This window comes from Protopterus annectens, chromosome 3.part1 (genome assembly GCF_019279795.1).
Source record: "Protopterus annectens isolate FY-2018-M chromosome 3.part1, PAN1.0, whole genome shotgun sequence".
Lineage (NCBI taxonomy): Eukaryota > Metazoa > Chordata > Ceratodontiformes > Protopteridae > Protopterus > Protopterus annectens.
Window position 1 is genome coordinate 478,358,737 of NC_056732.1, and position 25,228 is coordinate 478,383,964.

General features: G+C 42.0%; 1 protein-coding gene across 2 annotated transcripts in view; it reads left to right on the forward strand.

Moving 5' to 3' along the window:
* Positions 1-25,228, forward strand: part of LOC122798177 (ectonucleotide pyrophosphatase/phosphodiesterase family member 2-like) — a 353,630-nt gene that overhangs the window by 61,061 nt on the left and 267,341 nt on the right. The gene's annotated exons all lie outside the window — the stretch shown is intronic.

The following is a 25,228-nucleotide window of genomic DNA, read 5'->3' on the forward strand; positions in this document are numbered from 1 at the left end:
CACGGATGCCTCCCTGATCGGGTGGGGGTCATTATCAGGGCAGGATGGTTCATGGACGTGGCAACCGCTCGAGTACCATCTGCACATAAATGTCCTGGAGATGAGAGCAGTGCTTTTAACGCTGCAAGCCCTCAACGACTTTCTTCCCGTAGGGACAATTGCAGTCCACACAGACAACATGTCTGTAGTTTGGTATATCAACAAACAGGGCGGAACCAAGTCCTACCCCTTGTGTCGAGAAGCTCAGACTTTGGCAATGGGCGATCTCCTCTCATCGGTTTCTGGTAGCAACGCATATCCCTGGGAAAACCAACATTATAGCGGACAGATTGAGCAGAGCTATTCTCATGCCTCACGAGTGGTCTCTCAAACAATCTATAGCGGAAGAGATTTTTCTGGAATGGGGTCGCCCATGTTGCGATCTTTTGCTACTCCCCAAAACAGCAAATGTCCAGACTTCTTCAGCCTCTTCCTCTATCAGGCCATCCCCCCAGAGACGCTCTAACCCAGGATTGGCCCCAGGGACTTCTTTATGCCTTCCCTCCATTTCCTCTGATCCCTCAGGTGATCCAGAAAGCTACCGTTTTGAGAGCCAAATTGATTCTCATTGCCCCTTACTGGCCTCGACAAGTTTGGTTTCCGTTCCTCCATCATCACCTTTTGGTGCAGCCGTGGCATCTGGACCCAGTGCCAGATCTACTGATTCACCAATCCGGTCAGCTGCACCGGTCAATCCCTTCTCTCAACCTCACAGCTTGGTTGCTCCACTTCCTTCCTTAGCCAGGCTTCCTTTGATCTCTAACCCAGTTAGAGACATCATAGTAGTTTCACTAAAATCCTCTACCAGGAGGATTTACACAAGCAAATGGAACGTTTCTCTTATTGGGCTAAGGCCCAAAATATTGATCCTTTACTGCCCCTGTTCAGGCAGTTCTGGACTTCTTAGCAGAGATTTTTCATGCAGGCTCCTCTTCTTCCACAGTCAGAGTTCAATTGGCTGCTATTTCTAATTTTCATGTCGGGATAGCAGATCATAATATTATGTCCCATAGGCTCTGCAGGGCCTTCTTGAAAGGAATTTTCCTACTGAAGCCTCCAATCAGGAATCCTCCTCCTCAGTGGGATCTAAATTTAGTGCTGACATCCTTGATTCTTTCCCCCTTCGAGCCAGCTGTTTCTTGTTCCCTGAAATATCTTTCTTGGAAAACTTTATTTCTAGTGGCTATTACATCTGCCAGGAGGGTGTCTGAACTTCATGCTCTTTCGGTTCGACCCCCCTATTTGATTTTTCACAAAGACAGAGTATCTTTGAGAACTAATCCATCCTTTTTACCTAAGGTTGCTTCAAAGAACAATCTGAATCAATCCATTGATCTCCCGGTATTTTTTCCTAACTATTCAGATAGGGCTGAACAAAAGCTACATTATCTTGACGTCCACCGTCAACTCAGATATTATTTGGACAGAACAAAAAAATTTAGAAAATCTGATCAACTTTTTGTTTCCTATGCGGATAATAAAAAAGGCCTTCCTGTTTCTAAAGTGACTTTGTCCAGATGGCTTTCTTCGGTCATCACTGAAATCTATACGCTCAGGGGAAAACAGCTGTGCTCAAAACCTAAAGCACATTCAACCAGGAGTTTAGCTACTTCTACAGCTTTTCAGGCTAGACTTCCTTTGGACACTATTTGTGCAGCGGCCACTTGGGCCACTCCTCACACTTTTTTGTTTCCCATTACAAATTGGACTTGGCCTCCAGGGACAGAGCCAGTTTTGGCTCTACAGTCCTCAAGAGTTTGTTCCATTAAGCCACCCAGGATAGAGGTGCTAGGGACGGTCCCATCAAGCAAGAATGAAGGCGAGATTGACAACTTAACATTAAGAAGTTATGTACCTACCATAACGCTCCATGTTAGTTGTCTTCTCGCCTTCTTTGCGACCCTCCCTCCTTCCCCCTGGCCTGGACAGACCTTGTATAAGAAACTATTATGCTAAAGACCATTCAGACCTGGTCCTTTTTCCATCTGTAAGTTTCTTCTTCCTTTGGGAAGTATTTTTTGCTTGGTGTTATTGCCCTTTGTCAACAAACGAGATCTGGGTACTTACTGCCTTGCATCATGGGATATGGGGCTGCCTCGAGCTGGTAAAAGGAGTTCTCGAGCTAAAGCAAGTGCCGAGTCGGAGCCGAGGATCGGCTCCGAACCCATCAAGCAAGAAAGAAGGCGAGAGAAGACAACTAACATGGAACGTTATGGTAGGTACATAACTTCTTATTTCCTCTGGTGTCCTTCACCACTTACTCTGATTTTGAATTAGGTCTTTCCAGAATTCCCCTTGAGGATATTTTGTTCAGAGATATCCTTGAAGTGCTTAAACAGAAAGGAGGATGGTCCTGTCAGCCACTTTCTCTGGAAAAGTTGCTTTTAGAGAGGCTTTTGGTTCTGGGCCAGCTACATGATAATTCCACCTGAAGTTGGGATGTTGGGCATGGAAGGAGCTGGACACGGCTCTACCCATCCTTATAAAACCAGGAATTTCCTTATCTCTCAAAGATCAGCCCCATTGTAGCAAGGGTACAGCCATGGATTCCACGGTAGTGGCAACAGCCACCTAAAAGGAACTAGCAAAAGAAAGTTCCTGTGTCCGTTCACCAAACGGGGGGGGGGGGTCTTGTACATTGGATTGATTTGGAAACCAAGTCTATGCCTCATCTACTTGCTCTGTGAAAGCATTAAATTTAGATTATTTGGTGCATGTTACATTGTCTCAGAGAGAGTTGTCCAAGGAGATCTCCAGATCTCTCTCATAGCCAACTGCTCTTATGAGCCATTGTAAGCCTTGCCAATTACTCATCTGGGAATCGTACCCTGCACCTTGTGCCTGTAAGGTAACCATCTTAACCGTTATGCCAACCTCCCATCTTAACCATTATGCCAACCTCCCACCCTAAAGTGCTATGGAGATGCTGGACCTCATACATGCGAAGTGTGTGCTCTAACACTCTGCTACTTTCCCTCGTAATATGGACCTTTCCCCTCAGGGACCTTACCTGCAGATCAGAGAGACTCTATTGATGCACAGCTAGCTACTCTCCAGTCCATGTCTAAAGTTTCTATGCACTTTCTCTCCAATGCCACTGTGAGCTGGGCAGGCATACCCATCAGGAGACATGCTTGGATGAGGCTCTAACTTCATGGAACATTCTAAGATCTCCTTTGTGAAATCGCCTTATAATGGATCAGCACTTGCTGGTCCTAAATGAAGGACACAATCTCTAGAGGTGAAAAAGAAGGTAAATCTTTCTGCCATAGGGATCCCAATTTTCCAGTCCTCAAAAGACCTTTTCCAGGAATCAAAAAGGAGGTAAGAAAAAAAAATTGATTCTGTAAATCCCAAGGTTTTTCATCTGACACTACTAGAGATAAAGCCCCCACCCCTCCAAGGCAGGTGGTCCACAAAATCAAGGTTTCAGAGATCCTTTCAATGAAACATTTTCAGCACTCCTAAACAGTTGCCTTACTGCTCTACTATGTAGGCAGTTGGGGGTACTATCTATACATCCAACAACCTGGACTTCTATCACTCAAGGCAAATGGTTGCAGAGGATAATAACCAGGGGCTACTTAATTTCTTTCCACACCACCACCCTCCTGTTTTAACCCCCCCAGAAGACTTCCTGATATTCTTCCCTTTCAGAGGGAAGCAGTTGCTTCAGAAATGAGGACATTTTCTAAACAACTGAATCATCCAAGAAGTCCCACCAAACCAAATGATATACAGAATTTACCCAAGGTTCTTTAGTGCCAAGGAAAAACCTAGGACCTAAGGTCAGTTCTGGACCTACGTTACTTGAACCAGATTTGCAAGAGAAGAAATTCTGGATGGTCACACTAGTCTGTTCTCCCTCTTCTGAAAGAATGACTGGATGTGCTTGATCTTTGGAATGCACGCTACCACATAAGGATGAACAGATGCTCCAGGAAGTACCTCCTCTCCTGGCTAGGAGTTGACCATTTTCAAGAGCTCTGCCCTTCAGTCTCCCCCCTGCCAGGCATCTACTCATCCCAAGCTTGGGACCTGTTCTTCCACTTGTGTTCAGACCTAGACATTACAGTGGATTTAACAAAGTTCATACTTTGTCCACTTCAATCTTTAGAATTCATAGGAACTCAGTTGGACACGCTGCTTCAAATTGCAAAACTTCCCTAAGCAAGGATTCTTTCCATTCACCATCAAGCCACCATGTCATTTAGGCTCCATGGCAACTTCAGTCACCCTGGTTCCCTTGGCAGGTACTACACAAGTTCTACAGTGGACAGTTGCAGTCCAGTCATTTGATTTGAGAGCAATGCATGTCTTCCCAAAGTATTAAGTGCAACAAATAACGAAGAGTTTTACTTTTTTTTTTTTTTTTTATTTTTTTAGTCTCGAGTCATGTATAATGCTTCAGGATGGGCAAAGTACTGGTTTATTCCATAAAGGGCGATGGGAGACTGCCTTCGCAAAATTTCATATCGGCCTCAAAACAAAGAATAATACTAGATCTATACGTTTTCTTATCTTATTTCATGCATGCAGATCTTTGACGTAACATCGCTTTTTAACAAATCATACAATTTTAAAATAATTTGTGCCATTGTGCTTCATTCTTAGAGGCTTCACGTGAACACTTGACAAATTGTGCGTGTTTGTTTTTTCTCTTTAAGCATAGACCACCTGGTCTAAGAATCTATCCTTCAACCTTGCGACATTTTAGTACCGGTACATACTAACTTTTCTCCTCACAGTAAGACGCTGACTGGTTCGACTCTCGGCTAGAGAGTCTTCTGCGTAGAGACATACATGAGTGGGCGTTCCTTGTGCATCAGGGCTGGCAACTCTGTATGTAAAAATCAACTGCCAATCATTAACGGACCGGAGTTCCGCTGTGGCAACCCCTAATCGGGAAAAGCCGAAAGACACAACAACATACTAACTTTTACAGACATTCTTGTTGTGACTCCATTTCCTAGTCTGAGAAGGCCAGAGCTTATAAAAGATTCTTGGCACATAATTTTCTTTCCTCCCTGCATTACATTCAGAAACCAGACTCTCTTGAACTTGGTAACCTCTCTTAACTCCTTCAGCACTTGCTTTGCCTTCAATTATCTGTCAGTACACTTTTTTATAATTTTAATATTAAAAAGAATGCAGTTGCAAGACACTTGAAACTGTGTTTTGCATAATTGTGAATGTGTACTACATTTTAGCTTTAACATAAACATTTATAAACATTCTATTTAACTCCTTTGTAAAGAAACTGCAAGTTAATTTAGATTTTATGAAATGTAATCAGGAGACCATATGTTTTTCCATAACCGTATCTTTAATGAAGATTTGCAAAACTCTTGCTGTAGAAGCATGTCCTTTCAACCTTTCCTCTTCCTCAAGCCACAGTGCCCACGGACTGTTCCCGCATGGGGTGGGGTACTGCCTGGTAAAGGCAGTCCAGGGTACGTGGTCACAGTCCAAGACTAGTGTTCGCATCAGTTGTCTGCAGGCTTTTCAGGAGACTCTCCCCTTAGATGTGATATCCATCCAGAGCGAGAATATGGTTGCAATCTGCTACATCAAGCAGGGAGGAACCATATCTTATTTTTTAAGTTGAGAGACCATGAGGGTGTGTGAGTGATATCTTCACTGCTTTCTTGCGACAGTGTATATTCTAGAGAAATCCAGTGTGTTAGCAGATGGGTTGATCAGGTCTATCCTTCTTCCTCATGAGTCATCTGTCAATCCAGTCGTCATGGTACAGATATTCAGCTGTTGGGGCCAACCTTGCTGTGATCTCTTTGCATCTCCTGACAGCACCAAATGCAGCAAGTTCTTCACTGTGATCCCAAGGTGGCGGAGCACTGAGGGATGCTCTGCCTCACTGTTGGCTCCAGGACTCCTTTTATACCTTACCTTCCATTCCTTTGATTCCAAACTTTTACAGAAAGCACTGACAAAGATTGGTTATCCTCACCATAGCCCCTTGCTGTCCTTCAAGAGAATGATTTCCCATCCTTTGTCCTCATCTAGTGCACCCTCCCTGTGTGCTGGGCTTGGCTCCATATCTTCTGTCTCACCTGTAGAACATTCAATTCCTCAAGTTGGTGGCATGGCTTCTTTAATTTCAGTGATGATTAGACAGTTCAGATTTTCATCCTCAGTTGTTCATTCTTCCTGGAAGCTGTTCATATTCTGAGTTCTTCCCAGAAACCTTCTGCACACAAGATTTACAAAACAAATGGAAACTGTTCTTTATCTGGGCTTTTGAGAACTGTCTTGATCCTTGTTTGGGCCCTCTTCCAACAATCTTGGAGTTTCTGACCTATCTTTTTATTAGGATGGTGATACCTAGCATTTCTGTTACAGCCCCCCCCCCCCCTTGGAGATCCAGTCTCCCCGGGGATATTATCATTTTACTGCAAGCTGTAACTAGCCCTGCATTTGAACCTGCTGCCAACGTGGATTCAACATTTTTTTTCATGGAAAACTCTGTTCTTGGTTGCTGTTACATCTGCTCAGAGGATTTAACTCCACGCCTTGTCTGCAAAACCACTTTACATGGTCTTTCACAACGATACTGTGAGAACTAATCCTTCTTTTCTACCTGAGGTGGCTTCTGAATCTTCTGTTAATCAAACCATAAATCTCCTTGTACTTTTCCTAAAATTTTCAAACAAAGGTGAATGTACATTATACTCACTAGATGTTCGTTTAAGATTTCTGTTTACATTGAACAAAAGCCTTCAGAAAAATTGATCAGTTATTTGTTTCATACTCCCCTGTAAGATGGGGAAAGGGGTGTCCAGATTTGCGCTCTCCCTTTTGGTTGTCTGAATGTATGTCTTATATTTACAAAGAAGGTGGTTTCCCTACTGCCTTCACTTTCAAACTCCCATTCTACTAGATAGGTAGCTTTGTCAACAGCCTTTTTTCCCCACAGTACGTCCTTGAGGGCATCTGTACAGCCACTACCTGGTCCAAGGTACATACCTTTTTATCTCTGTTTATAAACTGGACATAAACTGGACATACAGTCCAGACGAAGAGCTTCTTTCAGGTCAGCTGTGCTGTGGAATTCTTTACAGTGAATATAATTTTTGTATTATGATTTCATCTTCTGTAACTTGTCCTTTTGAAATTTTATACTTTGTAATGTAGAGCTGTGAGAACTGTGATTTTTTTTTTTTTTTTTTTTTTTTCTTTTTTATACTTTCAAATTTGTACTTTGACTTTTTATACTTGTATATTTTTTTACTGGGGAGTTTTTCTCCCCGGGCCTTTGCTGAAAATGGGGACTAGCTTAGATGGACTAAGCCAGTCAAAAAATGTCAAATACATAAGTAATAAAACCACCCAAATGTTACAGTAGCTGGACAACTCTGTCTTGTACATTGAGGAACAGAAGACCACTTCAGATATGAAAGTTATGTACTCAACAGTGTGATCTGTTTTGATTGTTTTCCATTCTTCCTCAACTTCTCACCCTCCTTCCCCCTTCCATGTACAGTATAGCATTTGGCATTCTAACTCCTGGACTTCTCTGGCTGACATAGCCTTGGCTTCTAGAGGATACTTATCAAGACCAAGTGTTTTTAAATTGGTTTCTTATTTTTCTTACACACTCTATATATTTTTTTATTTTTTGTGGGCAAACTCTGTGAGGTAGCTGGGTCATCATGGAGTTGAGTAAGGAAAGGAGCTGAGCACTGGATCCAAGACCTGAGCACTGGATCCAAAGCTTGAAAGTAGCCGAAGTCTGATCTGACTTTGATATGAAAACCCATGCATTGGAGGAAAGATGAAACTGACAACCTCATTATTGTGAGCACATAACATTTGTGGTCCCTCCCGCTGTTAGTTTACCTGATAGTCAACCTAACCTTAGGAAGTCTGACAGGTTATATTTAGGGTACCTCAGACTTGTAGATGTTTGTTTTTTTAATCGTAAAGCAAATCCAGCAATGATTTATTTCTTCTGCTGGTTTCCCCATTCCCTCTGATAAGGCTGGAAAAGCATTGGAAAAGTTCGGGGAAAAATGTATTCTTCTAGAACTTTAACAAAGAAGGATCTTTGCATTGGAGGGTATGATGTTTACTTCTTTAAAATATGTTATGCACCTAGTTCACTACTAAAAATCGAACTGTAAAATACATACTGCAAAATAATAAAATAGAAAATAGTAGGTTGTCCACAGTTGCAGTGAAAACAGAATATCGTTTATTGAAAGGTACAAACAAGCAATCCTAGTTGAGTATAATGAAGAGCATAAAAGACATTAAATGTTCAGGTTATTTGGAGCAAGGGAGTGGTTACAGCGGGTTGCTCTGTTCAGAACAGTAAAAGCAAAAGCCCCCCCTTAACACCATAGTGTAAACGTAGACTGCTACCTTAGAACTGAAACTAAAACGCTAGAGGAAAATTAAAATCTGTACAGCTTAAGGCTAATTTACTAATCCAAACTTTAAGAAACCAACTGTCTAACAACAAGATCTACCACTAGACATCTATCAGAATAAATATTAATAACTTTTGTACTAAACTGAAACACTTAACAAAGATCACTTTCGTACCAAATAAATAACTTCATCAGGTTTGTGTTTTTTTTTTAAAAAAAAATAAATAAATAAATTAAAAAAAAAATATATATATATATATATATATATATATATATATATATATATATATATATATATATATATTATCTATATATTAATGATCATGTGACCCAGTATAGGTTGCATACTGGGTTTTCTGAGACTTTAAGGGATACTACGGATTTTTCTTTTTGCAGTTCTTCTAGAACTTTTAACATTCAGGATTTTGAACTGCCAAGCTCACACGCTGAAGTTTAATTTTTATCTTTTGAGAACATGCAGACATTGATGCTTTACTTTGTCTTCTGAGTCTGAGGTAAAACATTCTTTCTTTGTTTCTGACGTATACTCATGATCCTGCTTATTCTTCCCTGAGCTGCTGCTTGTAAGTCAGTGTTGAGATTAACTTGGCTTCATTCACAAAACCTTCCTGAAGACTGATTTTGAAATTTAAAATTTTCCTTTAGGTAAGGAAATTTGTTTTGTCCTTCAGCTGATGCACTAAAAGTGTGATTTGAAAGGGAAAGCTGTTAAAGGAGTAACTCAGATTTTTCAGCTCTCTTCTTTTTCAAAGAAAATCGAAATGTTCTCTCCCCCAAGCTCTTTTTATTTATTTATTTATTTTTTTCAATTTAAGCAGCAAGGAGAAATCAAGATTTAAAAAATCCTGTGCCATTGAGGATCTAAACAGAAATGAAGAGACTGAAGGTCAAGGGCATTCCTGTCGGTATAACTATTTGCCTGCTCAGCCTGTTCCACCTTCCCACCCCAGCAACCTCTGAAACCCTGTGAGGTTCCATCTCCCTTTGTGGCTCCAGATAGTTTTAGACAGATGGGTTTTACTTGTAATCCAGCACAGGTACACTTGGCAGGGGAATTCCTCCCTCCTTTCCAGGTGATTACTTTTTGCCCAGTTCTCTTGTCTCTCACGTTATGTGAACTCTGTATAACCCTTTGGACTTTTCACTGCACCAATGATATTCACAAAGTGCCTTGCCCCAGTCATTGCTTATTGCAGTTTTCAAGGCATTCACATTTTTCCAAATTTGTATGGGTGCCTAATATTTGCTGACTCTCAGTCTTAAGCAACTGCTCAGAATCATCTTTTTGGTCTAGGTTTTCAAATCAACTATCAGAAGTTTTCTATAATCCCTTCTCACAGTGAATGTATTTCTGGGATGTCTGTTAGACTATTCCCAGAGCAGCATCTTTGTCTAGAGAAAGAAAAGTTGAAGTGTTTCAGCAGTTCTTTCTTGAGTTTATCCAATGAAAACCTGGTATCTACAAGTTAATTTCTTGGGATTTTGGGGTACATAGTGTGGATAATTCTCATGTCTCCCCTGGTCAAAAATGGGTGCTTGCGTATTATCGCAACCAGATTTTGCGACCTCTCTTACTTTCTTCACTTTTACTGAAATGGCCTCACTGAAGTGTGATATCGAAGGGTAGACTGGCAGAAGGTCTGTTGGGGATATCAGTAGGGGTTTTAAAAAAAACTAGTAAGACATAATTTTGAGGTGTGTGGGTAGCGTCCTTTAAAGATGTCCAGCACTGAATTCAGCGATTGCAGTGGTTGCATGTGTGTACGTGTGTTGGACTGAAAGGAATGCAGGAGTTAGCGTACGATCTGTGGAATGGATTACTTTGTACTGCAGTTCCTTTTGGTGAAGGACTACTACTTCGGCTTTACCTTTTTTTTGGATCATGTATGACAGTATTATGAAGGTTAGAAACTGGTTTGGTGGACTTTGGTAGCTTCATCATTGAAACGGCTGATAAATAATACAGGTTTGAAAACAGAGATTTCCTACTTCACCGACTACAGCATGTGGAAGGAACACGTTCACAGTAGAATGGGACTCGCTTAACTGACAGGAGATACTGGCGGTAAAAGGGGAAACTTGTTTTTGAACCTTATCTTATGAACCATTTCAATGATAAACCTTCCTAAAAGTACAAAAACATTACAGAACACGTCTCTAACATAACACTGCAGTGCTACTATTTGACCTAAACAGAAGCACCCAGCATTAGCGCAAAAATCTGGTTGCGATAATACGCAAGTACCGAAAAATGCAATAGTACCATTCGGGTTGGATTCAACATCTACACTCTTTGCCATTTCAGATTCCAGTACTGAGATTTGTAAAGGAGGAGATTCTGTGGTGGGTAGACTAGATGGCAATCCTGGTTTCCCATTCTCGCTTCCAACCCTCTTGCCCCCTTCAGTCTATCACTACAGATGCAGCAGAGATGGCATGGGGAGCAGTTTCAACAGAGGTACAAGTGCAGTGTCTGTGAGCGACACTTTGATTGCCTTAAGTTTTGTCTTTGGTCCCCAGGATCTCTCCACGTTTATACAGAACACAGTACTGTGATGTGGTACTTTAAACAAGGAAGTACCACATCTTACCCTCTTTGTAGACTTTCTGTGGTAGACTCTAAGGTAGTAGCTTGGCTCAGTTTGACTCTTTAGGCTTCGTACATTCTGTCAGAATAAAACTTGATTGCAAACATGGTCACCAGGAAGAGGCCCAAACCCCCTTTTAATAGAAACTTCATCCTAGGGTTTTCAAGAATTGATTCAGCTGTGAGGAATCCCTCAAGTAGATGTTTGCCCCCTTTCAGAACAGAGCACTAAAAAAATTGTGCTCCAGTACCCCTATGTATGCAGACCTGGTAGACTGATGCTTTCTCATTCCCTTGGACAGGAATAAGCCTGTATCTCTCTCCACTAATATCTAGGGTTCTTCAGAAGGACTCTCCAAACATTTTGGTAGTGACTCCCTTTGGTCTTTTCAGGTAGGCCAAGGGCAGTTATCTTAGGCTTCCCACTAGACTGGATTTACTCGCACAAGACAGGGGTTGTTTGAGATGCACCCCAGCCTAAAAACTCTTCAACTAACTGCCTGGATGATAGACCTTTGCTACCTTTTACACACTTTTTTGCTGTGGGCGTACAACTAAAGGAGGTTAAAAAATCATGCATGTTCAAGTAGAAAGATTTTTCTAGTTGGTGCCATTACAGAAGTCAGGATTCTTTTCATTCGTGTGAGTTACTGTGTCTTGTCTATAGTATTCCCCTGTCAAGGTGCATCTGTTGGTCTTTTCTGCTTGTCTGCCCTTGGATCCGCCACTTTTCAACCATACTGAAGTTAAACCGTTTTGGAAGTGGTGTGCTTATTCATTCCACTGGGAAGCAAGTGGCTTCTCCTTGGGATCTTGCTTATTGAAAAGCATATTGTTATCCCATTTGAACCAGGTCATCTGTTTGAATTGAGGTTCTTAATATGAAAGACTGTTATTGATTCTCTCCAAGCAGGTGTCAGAGTAGTTACAAGCTTTGATGGTTAGTCAACCCCACCTTATTTTTTAAAAGGGCATTATTTCTTTTAAATTAATCCTCTTTGGCTTAAATTTGTCTTGGTTTACTTTGTCAGACTGTTCAATAAAGGACATGGGAATACATAATCGTCGAGCACTAGATGTCCATAGGGAGCTCAGATTCTACCTGGACAAAACTTGAGCCTTCAGGAAAGTTGATTTGTTTGCCTCCTACAAAGGCAAGAGGAGAAGATTATGTGTCAAATCAGACTGTCCCCAGGTGGGTGTCTGTTGCTATTGCCTTTTGTTATACCCACCATAGTAAGACACTTTCAGGCAGGGTTGGGGCCCATTCCACAAGGCCTTTGGTTTCCCTGGTGGCTTTTTGGTAAAGTGTAAACTCAAGGTATTTTAGAGGCAACAACGTGTTCCTCTTGCTATACTTTTACAAAGCACTACAAACTGGCTTCCTTTTTGAGTGTCAAAACAAGCTTTGCTACAAAAATAGCTTCCTTTTAGAGAGCCAGAGCAGGCTTTGCTCAGTTCAGTCTCCAGGTGCTCTTTATTAGTTTTGTCCTTTTTTTAGCTCCCTAAGCTATGTTAATCTACCCATATAGCTTAGGGCACTATAGTGGTGATCTATTAGAACATATGGCTATAAAAAGTGTACACACCCCTGTTTTAAAATGCCAGGTTTTTGAGACCACAATAAATCATTTCAAAACTTTTCCCACCTTTAATGTGACCTATAAACCTGTACAATTCAGTTGAAAAATCTGTTAGGGGACAAAATATAAAAAATAAAAAACCTACAAATAAGCTGGTTGCATACGTTTGTACACCCTTAAACTAATACTTTGAAGCACCTTTTGATTTAATTACAGCATTCAGTCTTCTTGGGTAGGAGTCTATCAGCATGGCAAATCTTGACCTGGCAATATCTGCCCACTCTTCCTTGCAAAAGTGCTTTAAATCTGTCCGATTACGAGGGCATCTCTTGTGCACAGCCCTTTTCAGGTCACCCCACATATTTTTCTATTGGATCTAGGTCTGGGCTCTGGCTGGGCTATTCCAAAACTTTAATTTTCTTCTGGTGAAGCCATTCTTTTGTTGTTTTGGATGTATGCTTGGGGCCATTGTTTTGAAAGGTGAAATTCCTCTACATCTTCATCGCAGACACCTGGAGGTTTTGGGCCAAAAGTGACTGGTATCGGGCACTGTTCATAATTCCCTCCACCTTGACTAAATCCCCGTTTCCAGCTGAAGAAAAGCAACCCCAAAGCATGATACTGCCACCACTATGCTTCACTGTGGGGATGGTGTTCTTTTGGTGAGGCGAAGTGTTGTTTTTGAGCCACACGTACCTTTTGGAAATGTGGCCTGAAAGTTCAGCCTTGGTCTCGTCAGACCATAACACATTTTCCCACATGCTTTTGGGAGACTTTATGTATTATTTTGCAAATTTTAGCTGGGCCTGGATGTTTTTCTGTGTAAGAAAAGACGTCTGTCTTGCAACCCTACCCCATAGTCCAGCCATATGGAGAATACAGGAGATTGTCACATGTAGTCCACAACCAGTACATACCAGAAATTCCTGCAGCTCCTTCAATGTTGCTGTAGGTCTTTTGGCAGCCTCCCTGACCAGTTTTCGTCTAGTCTTTTCATCAATTTTGGAGGGACGTCTAGTTCTTTGCAGTGTCACTGTTGTCCCATATTTTCTCCACTTTTTGATGGCTGCCTTCACTGTGTTCATTGGTATAGCCAATGCTGTGGAAATTTTTTTTGTACCCTTATCCTGACTGATACCTTTCAACAATGCGATCGCTTTGATGCTTTGTAAGCTGAATGCGAACCATGGCTTTTGCTGTAGCAGGCAACTGAGTAAATGTCAGGAAAATCCTACTAGGACAGCTGAACTTTATTTGGGATTATTTAATTGATGCCAGGTGTGTACCCAAGAAGGCTGAATGCTGTATTTCAATCAGAAGGTACTTCAACAAAGTATGTGTAAGGGTGTGCATGTGCAACCAGCTTATTTTACATCCCCCCCAACAAATTTGTTTTTCAATTGAATTGTACAGCTTATAGTTCACAGGCATGGCATACAGGACTCACCATTGCAACAACCTAACTCAACTTGATCGGCTGGAATTTCCTTCCTTTTTAAGCTCAACCATCAACCAACCTGACAATACCCCAACCCTCAAGAGCATTATCAGCCCACATAATACTTTCAGGCCACTTCGTTCATCCAACAAACTATCAGTCCTAACCCTAAAATCCAACAGTACAGCAGGTGATTCCCTATTTGCTAAGTCAGTTGGTAAAATTTGGAACCTACTTCCTGCAACTCTTACCCAAGAAACATCTCTTCTCCTATTTAATAAATGCCTCAAAATATACCTTAAAACTAACTGGCTCTGCCCCTGCCTAATCCCTGACTAACCCAATCCAACAACTTGGTCTTTCTCTACCTATCAGGCTATTAGCAAGCCAGATATTCCATTCCTCTGTTGTCATGTCAAAATGTACAGTTACGCCTGCTGTGTTTATGCTTTCTGTATACTGTAGTGTTTTCCTATTGTGCTTATTTGTGAATTGATTTATTTCATATTTTTTTTTCTCGCTCTGTTAACCTTTAGCATGTGCCAGTGTATTCCTACTGTGTTAAACTTTCTGAAATGATGTGTCTAAATCCTTTGCTCTCTTTGAATATTATTGTACTATTATTTTTGTGGAGCTTTTCTACCCGGGCCTCCGCTGAAAGTGGACATGTATCCAGTTGTACTATCCCGGTCAACAAATGTAAAATAAAAAAACTAAGTAAAATAGTTCACATTAAAGGTGGGAAAAGTTTTGAAATGATTTATTGTGGTCTTGTTTTTTTATATTGCAAAAACCTGGCATTTTAACAGGGGTGTGTACACTTCTTATATCCACTGTGTTGCCGTGCACTGTCAGTACATATACCAACACATTTCATCCAGTGCAGTTACTTCAGTTTTACATAAGTGTCAAGAGTTTGGAATATTTCCTCGCCAGCAATCTTGAATAATTGGTTCACAAAATAGTACATCTTCATGCAGCTCATTGTTTGTTCTATATAAAACATATAAAATAAAATGGGACAAACATTGTACATCTGTTGACTCGTCCAGTTGCAGAAAAAACAATGTACCTGCCTTAACTGTGGTGATAAGCTGACCTTCCACCCACTTGACATTTTATCAGTTCTGCGTGCAACTGTGTTATTAGAAAGTTCAATTAACTGAACCTCTTTCAAGTTCTTGTCACCAAACATAACTCCCAAAATCTTTTATTGCTGGGAGTACTAATGACTCGCCAGTGGTGTGGGCTTGACGTTCCAATAGAATAGTAATGATGGCTGTAATATACCAAAAACACACATGTAGATACTAGCTACCACACTGCTTCCTGTTGGTTTACTCAGCGGAAAAATAGACATGCGCTCAAATGTACGGCATGCCTGTCATTGTCAGGGCTGGCTTGCAAGTTGGAGCTAACTGCTTCTAATGTCCTTACTTTATTACAAGTTATAAAATTAGGTAACACTGAATAATTTCACATTAAAGAGAAAACCGTAACTAATGAAGGTGTTGCTGCTGGCAAACAACTTTACATTTGAGTGTTTCATCAACAAATTCAGTGCCTGCTGCCCTCGAGCAATAAATTGCCTATGTTACTTTAAAAAAAATTGGTAGGCTGGTAATATTGGAATTGGGAATGGCTGGCTGGCAGACAACAGATTCTTAGGCTTCTCATCCAAATAAGGACACATTCAGGAGTGCTACACACTCCCATTCCTCTGTTTAAAGTGCACCACACTGTCAGCAATCCACATACATGGTGTGGGAGTAGAACAGAGTCCTATACCTGTCAATTATACAGATCTTTGCCTCCTATTTTGGTGTGTTCCTCTCAAAATTTGTTTTTCTGGCAAATCCCTGAAGATTGAAGTTACCAAATAATAAATAGTGAAAGCCATTTAAGTTTCAGACTTCATATCATACAGTACAAAATCTGTTATTTTAGCAACTTGACAGTACAAACTCTGTTATTCTAGCCACTTTCTAAGTTTGTAAGAGCAGTATTTAAAGTGTCCCTATTTTTGGACCTTTGCCCCCCCCCCCATTATTTTTGTCTTTGTCCTGATTTCTTGCTTTGAAAGGTTGAGAGGTATGGAACTGACAACCAACCTTCTGCCCCAAAATCAAATATGCTACCTGTCATGTTACTAGCACTGCTTTAAAATTCTATAGCACAAACCCTTATGGGCGTTTGTTTTCAACATGCAACTGTTTTGTTTAGCAGACTTAACATGAGCAGCAGTAAACCTCTCTTTCGCTGAAACTAACAATGGAAGTTGTTCAATCTCGCCGTTTGTTCTTGCACATGGGTTCGGAGCCGATCCCTCTGCTCAGAGTCTGCCGCTTTCCAAGCTCTAGATCTCTTAGAAGCTCGAGACACAGTCCCTAACCCATGATGCTTTGCTACCAAACCCCAGATCTAGTTTGCCGCTGCAACGGATCACACTATCTTCTGAAGAAGCTTGGGCCAGTATTCTTTTTATAATATATTTGCATATTTAGACTTCTAATATTTAGGAGGGATCTGATATTTAGTGAGGCTTTAGTTTGGAGCGGTTTGCTCCTAGGCCTTTAGCCTTGATTTACTCCACTTGACAGGGCTCTGTCAAATTTAATACCCTACCCCCTTATATTCTGTATTGAATGTTTTTTTTCTTTCTATAGTTATTGCAGTTCAGGGATCTGAACTTCTAAGCTGTTTTTGTGGTGTTTTTTGGCAAATTTTCATAATGTCAGAAAAGCAAAAATCTGGTTTTAAAAAGTGTGACTGTGGACAAAAAATGTCCATCACGGATAATCATAGTTCTTGTTTATTGTTTGGGCCCGCTACATTTACAGGAGGATTGCTCTATCTGCCATTCCTTCAGTGGCAGGGTGTTATTAGAGAGGAGAAGGAAATTGGTAGATGGAGGACTGTTGAAATCAGACTTCCAGGATATATTGGATAAGACTGACCAGACCTCCAAGTCCTCGAAGGGGTCAAAGTCGTCTAAGGTGTCTTCGGAGCACATGTATTCGGCTCCGAGCACCTCTGGCAAGACTCTGTTGCCGGCTCCACAGCCTTCAGAGCCATGCACCAAGATCTTACCTCTGAGCCAAGTCATTGTGTTGGAACCGGTGTCCGAGGTTTTGAAATCTCCGATCTTTAAGTCCGTGACTTTTTCGGCTTCTTTGACCCTTTCTTCCAGTGCCCTTTCTGACATCGATGTGGACCGAGTGGTACAAAGACTTTTGGTGAACCCTGCCCTGGCCAAATTGCTTGCAGCTTTGACCCAGTTGGCTTCGAAGCCTACGACCTCTCCTTCCACGAGTTCTGCTCCTCCTCTGAGGCCAGTTGAGCCTACGGAGCCAGAAAGAGAGGATCCGATAGTGGTGGAACCCTCAAAGCCGAGGCCTATTCCAGTGCTCTTGGCTCCTTCGACCTTGACTTCTTTGGTTCCGATCGAAGAGTCTCTGAGCTTTGGTTCCGACTCTCCCTCTCCCTCTCGGGGCTTCGGTGCAGATGAGCATTGTTCCGTCCTCTGGTTCGGAGCCCGTGGTCTCTGCCGCTGGGAGGTTGCTGTCTTCTTCGGACCGGCGGACTCCTCAGGTCGGGAAACTGGTGCCTTCAATGCCATGAGGAAGGTCATGTCTGCTAAGACCCTCACTTCAGTTCCTTCCTTGTCCTCCCCTAAAGGGCCACACTCTTGTCTCTACACCATAGGTTCCCACTAAGTGTCGAGACCCAGAGCCTCAAGTAACCCCATTGGATGACCCCTGCTTGACTGAGACTTCACCACTGATGAAGTTCCCAGGAAAAGACTGTGTAAGATGAGGCATTTAGATTCCCCCCAGGAATCTTTAACATCAGACACTGACTTGGAGGAATCAGAAGGGTCCCCACGGTGGTCCTCTGAGGATGTCTCTCTTGCAGACATCCTTGAAATACTAAGGTAGAGGGGCAGTGTCTTACCCCTACTGAGGATGAGTCTGTGCTCCTGAAGGCTTTTGGGTCTCAGCCCTCCACCTCCTGGGTTACTCCGCCTTTCGATTGAATTAATGGACTATGGTTGCTCGAAAGGAGTGGGAGTCTCCAGATTCTATGGAACCGGCCCCTCAGAGGCCCAACAAATTTATCACCTGCCCTCAGGATAAGCCCTTTCTCACAAAAGGGGTTCCTGTTGATGCCATGGTGGTGGCGGTGGCCACCAAGAAAGAGACACCTCTTTCTCTGTCTATCCTCCTAATCGAGATTGTAGGATGATGGACAGATATGGGAAACGCATCTTTAGTTCTGCGACATTTGCAATGAGATCGCTTAATTATTTAACCCATTTTACCCGTCTTCAACAAGATCTCCTAAAAGAGCTTGGAGATGCTCTTACAGGGCAACACGGGTGATGCTCTCTCCCAGAAAGTGACTGCACAGCTTAACATTCTTAATTCCATTGTAAACTCGTCCATGAGGGTAATTTCTTATGCAGCCGAGGGATCGAGCCTGGCAGTGGGTTCAGCGATAGCTCTGCGGAGAAAATCATGGATGCGCTTATGCTCCTTTGCGGAAGCCTTCAAGTCTTCCTTTGTGAATACCCCATTTGATGGCTCTTCTATGTTTGGGCCCAAAGTCAAGAAGACTCTCACTAGGTGTGAGCAGGAAGGAAAGACTCTTATCTGCCGTAGGAGTCCGTTTTTCCACCCCCACTAGACCATACCCCAAAGGGCAGAGAGGTGGAAAAATGTGGTTCTGAAAGTCCCAAGGAGCTTTCCAGAACACACGTAGTGAAACCCCCTCCAGAGGCAGAGGAGGGGGTATAATGGTAGATGCTGCCCAGGTGGCAGAGGGGGGTCCACAGAACCAGGGTGACAGGGAGCAGTTCCCTGGCAAACCCTATCAGCGCTCCTTAGAGGAGGCCCGACCGTCCTACTCTGGACATAGTCAGGGGTTTCTTAGCTTTGTACCCAGACGCCTGGCTAGGAATTACATCAGATTCCGGGGTAAAAGCATAATTATCAGAGGCTACATCATTCCCTTCCATTCGGACAAGAATCATTCCCTTCCATTTGGACAAGAATCCCAGACGTTCCACCCAGACTGCGGAGTCTAGCAGTCGTAGAAATTCAGATGCTGCTGGAAAAGTCATACAGCCAGTTCCGGCGGACCAAATAGGATCCGGAACTTACTCCAGGTTCTTTTTTTAGTTCCAAAGAAAACAGGGGACTGGAGGCCCATCTTAGACCTCAGCAATCTCAACTCCTTTGTCAAAAAGGAAAAGTTCCAGATGGTCACGCTTCAGTCGATAATCCCATCTCTCGGAACTGGCGATTTGGATGTGCTCGATCTCAAGGATGCTTACTATCACATAAAAATGGCCAGGCCATCCAGAGATCACTTGCGTTTCTGGCTGGGGGCCAGTCACTACCAATTCCGAGCTCTGCCCTTTGGTCTCACCACAGCCCCCATAGTGTTCACCAAATGCATGGCAGTGGTCACGGCTCACCTGAGATTTTTAGGATACCGGGTGTTCCATATCTCCACGACTGGCTCCTCACCACCACCACCACCAGGCATCAACTGATTCACAGCAGGGATTGCACTATATCAGCCTGTGCTCCCAGTTTGGCATAACCTTAAATTTCGAAAAATCTGCTTTATCGCCGTCACAGCATATTTCCTTTTATAGGAGCAAATCTAGACACCACCACCACCTTGGTCAGATTGCCTCAAGAATGAGTAATCTCTTTACGAAACTAAGTATCCCTTTTGTTGATGGAAAATAGTCCCTGCATTCCAAGTTCTGAAGCTACCATGGCAGCGACTCTCTTATAGCGGTTCCTCTGGGGAGCATGCACATGAGGATACGCCAATGGTTAATCTTCACACAGTGGTCTTAACTTCCAATGTCACATGAGATTCTGCTGACAAATACTTGCTAAAAGGACTTCCTTTTGGTGGTTGAACAGCAACCAAGTTACTGTAGGTCGTCTGTACCCCCCCCCCCCACACAGCCACAGTGACCACGGATGCTTCCCTGATAGGGTGGGAGGGGTTGTGTCAGGGGAGAACTGTCCAAGGTACTTGGTCAGAGATGGAATCCCAGTTTGCACATCAATGTCTTGGAGTTGAGAGCGGTGTTCTAGCGTTGCAACACTTTCACAACTCTCTCTACTTCAAGAGACGATTGCAATACAGACAAGACAACATGCCTGTAGTCTGGTACATCAACAAGCAAGGGGGAACCAGATCTTACCCCTTATGCCGAGAGGCCCTGAGAATTTGGCAGTGGGCTGTATCCACCGGGGCACTTCCTGATAGCAACACACATCCTGGGGTCATCCAACGTGATAGTGGACAAATTGAGCAAAGCCATTCTGTTGCCTCACGAGTGGTCCCTCAAAGATCGAGTGGCGGAAAGGATATTCCGCAAATAGGGCCAGCCTTGCTGCGACCTTTTTGCATCCCCGATGAATGCCAAATGCAGGAGCTGCTTTGCCCTATACCCTCCACCGGGGGGACATCCCAAGAGACTCACTCATACACGATTGGCCCTTGGGTCTCCTATATGCCTTTCCTCCATCCCCGCTGATCCCCAAATTTTTACAGAAAGCCAAAAGCCTGGGAAGGACTGTTATTCTGATAGCCCCGTTTTGGCCTCGGCAGATATGGTTCCCCTTTCTTCAACAATATCAAGTGGAAGAACCTTGGGTTCTGGACCCAGTGCCAGACCGTCTGACTCATTCGTCGGGAGTCCTTCACCCCTCTCTTGTATCTCTCAAACTGACAGCTTGGCTGCTCCACTTCCCAACCTAGCCAGGTCTCATGATTTGTCTAATGCGTTTCAGCATATACTGGTTTCCTCGCATAAAGTCTCCGTCAGGAAACTATACAACAGTAAATGGAAATGATTTGGTCACTGGGCTTCTCAACATGGTATTGATCCCTTTATCACCCCTATCTATAGCATTCTGGAAATTTTTACTTCGCTTTTCTACGCCGCTACTATAAGGGTTCAATTGGCTGCGATATTTAACTTCCATGTGGGATGCGGAGGTTCTAACATTATGTCCCACAGATTATGTAAAGCTTTTTTTGAAAAGGACTAATCACCTTCGACCCCCTATTAGACATCGAAATTACCCCCCTGGAATCTAAATTTTGGTGCTGTCTCAACTCATGCTTCCCCTTCTTGAGCCCGCATCTTCTTGTCCATTGAAGTTCCTTTCTTGGAAGACAATTTTCTTAGTGCCATTACTTTGGCGCGTAGAGTTTCTGAACTTCAAGCACTCTCGGTTAGGCCCCCATATTTGGTCTTTCACCCCGACAGGGTGTCTCTAAGAACAAATCCATCCTTTCTCCTGAAGGTCTGTTCCAAAGCGAACTTGAACCAGTCCATTGAACTTCTCACTTTTTTTTCAGGCATCATGCCAGTAAATTGGAATACATGTTGCATAAGCTTGATGTTCACAGACAATTGAGTTTTTATTTGGACAGAACAAAAGTATTTAGAAAATCAGATCAACTATGTTTCCCATGCAGACAATAAGAAGGGCCTTTCGGTTTCCAAAGTTACGTTGTCCAAATGGCTTTCTGATTGTATAAAGTTTGCATATTCTTCATCGCATCAACCTTTAGAAAGTGAAGTGAAAGCTCATTCTACCAGGGCTGTTTCTATGTCCTTGACTCACGCAGCTCGTTTACCTTTGGACACCATTTGTGCAGCTGTACTTGGTCCAAACCTCATACATTTATTATAAAATTATAGAAAACCACACTGCAACAGCTAGGATTCACCCGTCGATACTTTATTGTATAAAATCACAAACCGATTGAGCGCTTTCTTCTCTTACATAGGGATTTCATCAGAATCTGTGTACATTCAAAAATTCCCCCCTTAAATACCTTTTTTAAAAAGTGATGTCATTCATTAAGAACTAATTAATCAAATTTAAAGTGCTACAGGTATAAAAAAATCTGTTATCTATTATATGTTCTTAAAATTGCTCAATAATACATTTATAAATATACAATTTCATTATTAAAAAATAAACTGTATGTATATTGTTCACAATCTCTTACTGCCTTTAAAATGACATTATGTAAGGAATTAATTTCATAAGGACCACTTTCTTATTTAAAATAGGCTTTATAGAAATAATTTCATTTAAGCCTGGCGGGATACTTGCTTGCAGTTTAATTTGCCATTTAGTCTCCCTCTCTTCGATGTGACTCCTAAAGTCACCACCCCTCGGATTTTTCCTGACCTTCTCTAAAATACTAAACCTAAATTCCTTACAGTCCTGGGAAGTGCTAATATGCCTGAATAGGGCATTATTAGTGTTTTTAGTGTTGATTTGGTATGTGTGTTCATATATCCTGTCCCTCAATCAACAATTTATTAAAAACTATAATAAGACCTGAGAAGGGGAATTGCCAGACCACTGGAATAATATATTTGGCTATGTGTAAATCCTGTCCCAGTTTTTACGTAGGTAAAACTGAGAGAAGATTGAGGGACAGGATTTATGAACACGCATACCAAATCAACACTAAAAACACTAATAATGCCCCATTCAGACATATTAGCACTTCCCAGGACTGTAAGGAATTTAGGTTTAGTATTTTAGAGAAGGTCAGGAAAAATCCGATGGGTGGTGACTTTAGGAGTCACATCGAAGAGAAGGAAACTAAATGGCAAATTAAACTGCAAGCAAGTATCCCGCCAGGCTTAAATGAAATTATTTCTATAAACCCTATTTTAAATAAGAAAGTGGTCCTTATGAAATGAATTCCTTACATAATATGTCATTTTAAAGGCAGTAAGAGCGATTGTGAACAATATATACATATTTTATTTTTTAATAATGAAATTGTATATTTATAAATGTATTTGAGCAATTTTAAGAACATATAATAGATAATAATAAATTTGTTATGCCTGTAGCACTTTAAATTTGATTAAGTTCTTAATGAATGACATCACTTTTTAAAAAAGGTATTTTAAGGGGGGAATTTTTTAATGTACACAGATTCTGATGAAATCCCTATGTAAGGGAAGAAAGCGCTCAATCTGTTTGTGATTTTATACAATAAAGTATCGACGGGTGAATCCTAGCTGTTGCAGTGTGGTTTTCTATAATTTTATAGTGGACTTCTTGGTCTCATACATTTATTACTCATTACAAAGTGGACAGGGCCTCCAGGGACAGAGCTTCCTTTGGTTCCGCCGTTCTCGGGAATGTACTCCTGTGAGCCGCCCAGGATTAGGGTGCTTGGGATGCTACCTACGTGTAAGAACAAACGGCGAGATTGAACAACTTCACATAAAGAAGTTATGTTCTTACCATAACGTTCCATGTGAGTTGTTCATCTCGCCTTTTGTTCTTACACTCCCTCCCACCTTTCACCTCCATGTTCTAGAAGAATGGGTATGGCTGGTGGTCTGTTTGATCTCACTAGTATCCTCTTGTCAGCCAGGTTATCTTTTAACTAATTGTGAATAGTTACTTTGTTATATTGGGTTGCTTAGTTGTGTTTCTTGGTGGTTTCAGCAAACTAGATCTAAGGTTTGGCAGCAGAGCATCATGGGATAGGGACTGTGTCTCGAGCTTCTAAGAGATCTAGAGCTTGGAAAGCAGCCGGCTCGGAGCCGAGGGATCGACTCCGAACCCACGTGTAAGAACAAAGGCGAGATGAACAACTCGCATGGAACATTATGGTAAGAACATAACTTCTTTATTCCTTAAATGCGCCGAGCATCAGATTACTTGAAAAGGTACTGAATCTCACATTCCTTGAAAATGCACACCTGAAGGTAGTTGGTGCAGACAAGGATTAAGGCTGCTGTCTTGTATAAACAAGGTAAAGGGTTTGAGCCTGATCTCACTCACTCTCTCGGTCTCTCACACACCATGTCTGTTGTCTAGTCACCCTACTTTTCAGGTGCTGCACTAGTAGACGCCATTAATGTTGTGTTTGAAAAGAGGAAAGGTCTGTTTGATCTGGTCCTGCATGGTGCAAAAACAACACTTTATGTGCACAAATTTTAAACACTGGTGCTTGAATCAGTTCACACTCCCTGATCGGATACCTTTTAATGTACAGTCTAAATAGCTTTCCTAAATAGGGCCGACAGTTAGTGATTCGAAGTAGTATAATAAAACACAGGAAATCTCAGATTGAGAAGTAAACGCATTACATTGCAAGAGTTGTAAAACTGTCAAGTTCAGTGAAAACATGAAGCACTGCTGTTTGCAACTCCCACAAAACTGTTAAAGCTTCAGGTTATACCATTACCTCCCCCAAACACGCACACACCTCATGCCTACATGTTAATATATATATTTAACGCATATTGAAGTGCCATCCCAGCAAAAGTGAAGTGCTCATTCCCTCCCATCCATTGTTACAGTCTGGTTCTCCCTTTTACTTCTAGTTTTACAACTGCCGGCGGTAGATTGCTCCTTATATACACATCCCCAGCCAAAACAAAGAATAAAAACTCCATTTTCCAAATGTCTTTCCTCCTGCTGTCTTACCCCAGCATTCTCTGCATGTGCTGCTACAAGTCCCCTGACTGCACCATTCAGTGGTAGTTCTGCCTGGCACCTGCAATCCCTACTGCTACTACTAAACCATTGGCTTCTTGACAGACCCAGGAGCAGATGCAGGAGGTAGCGGACATTGCAAGCATGCAGCCATAGCCCCGACCCACTGTTTTATGCTGGATGGGACCACAAGGGAATGTTGTCTTTAATTCCAGATTTTGCACATCTGCAACCTATGTCCTGGCTTCTTTCCCCATGGCCTCAAAGCTGCAGATGCAAACTTCCATTTCATTGTATAGTGGTCAGAGCTGAAAATGGAAAAAGGGTGAACAGAAGGAATGAATAAGTTGGAAAAAGGGTGAACAGAAGGAATGAATAAGTTGAAACAAGGAAAACCTTTTTTTGCCATGAGTCAGAATGTTTAGATATCACTTACTGATTAATTTGTGCTTGGTATGCATTTAGCTCATTTCCCGTGGCTATATAAAATTATTGGGTATTTGAAACTATACAGATGTAATCAGAGGATTCACTCGGGCACAATGCATAAATGCCTGCCTTGACAATTTCGTATGGATGAAAAAGTTTTTCATGGGAAACTACTTTTTCATTCTGAAACTGCCACAATTTTTTCACACCTCTCTCTA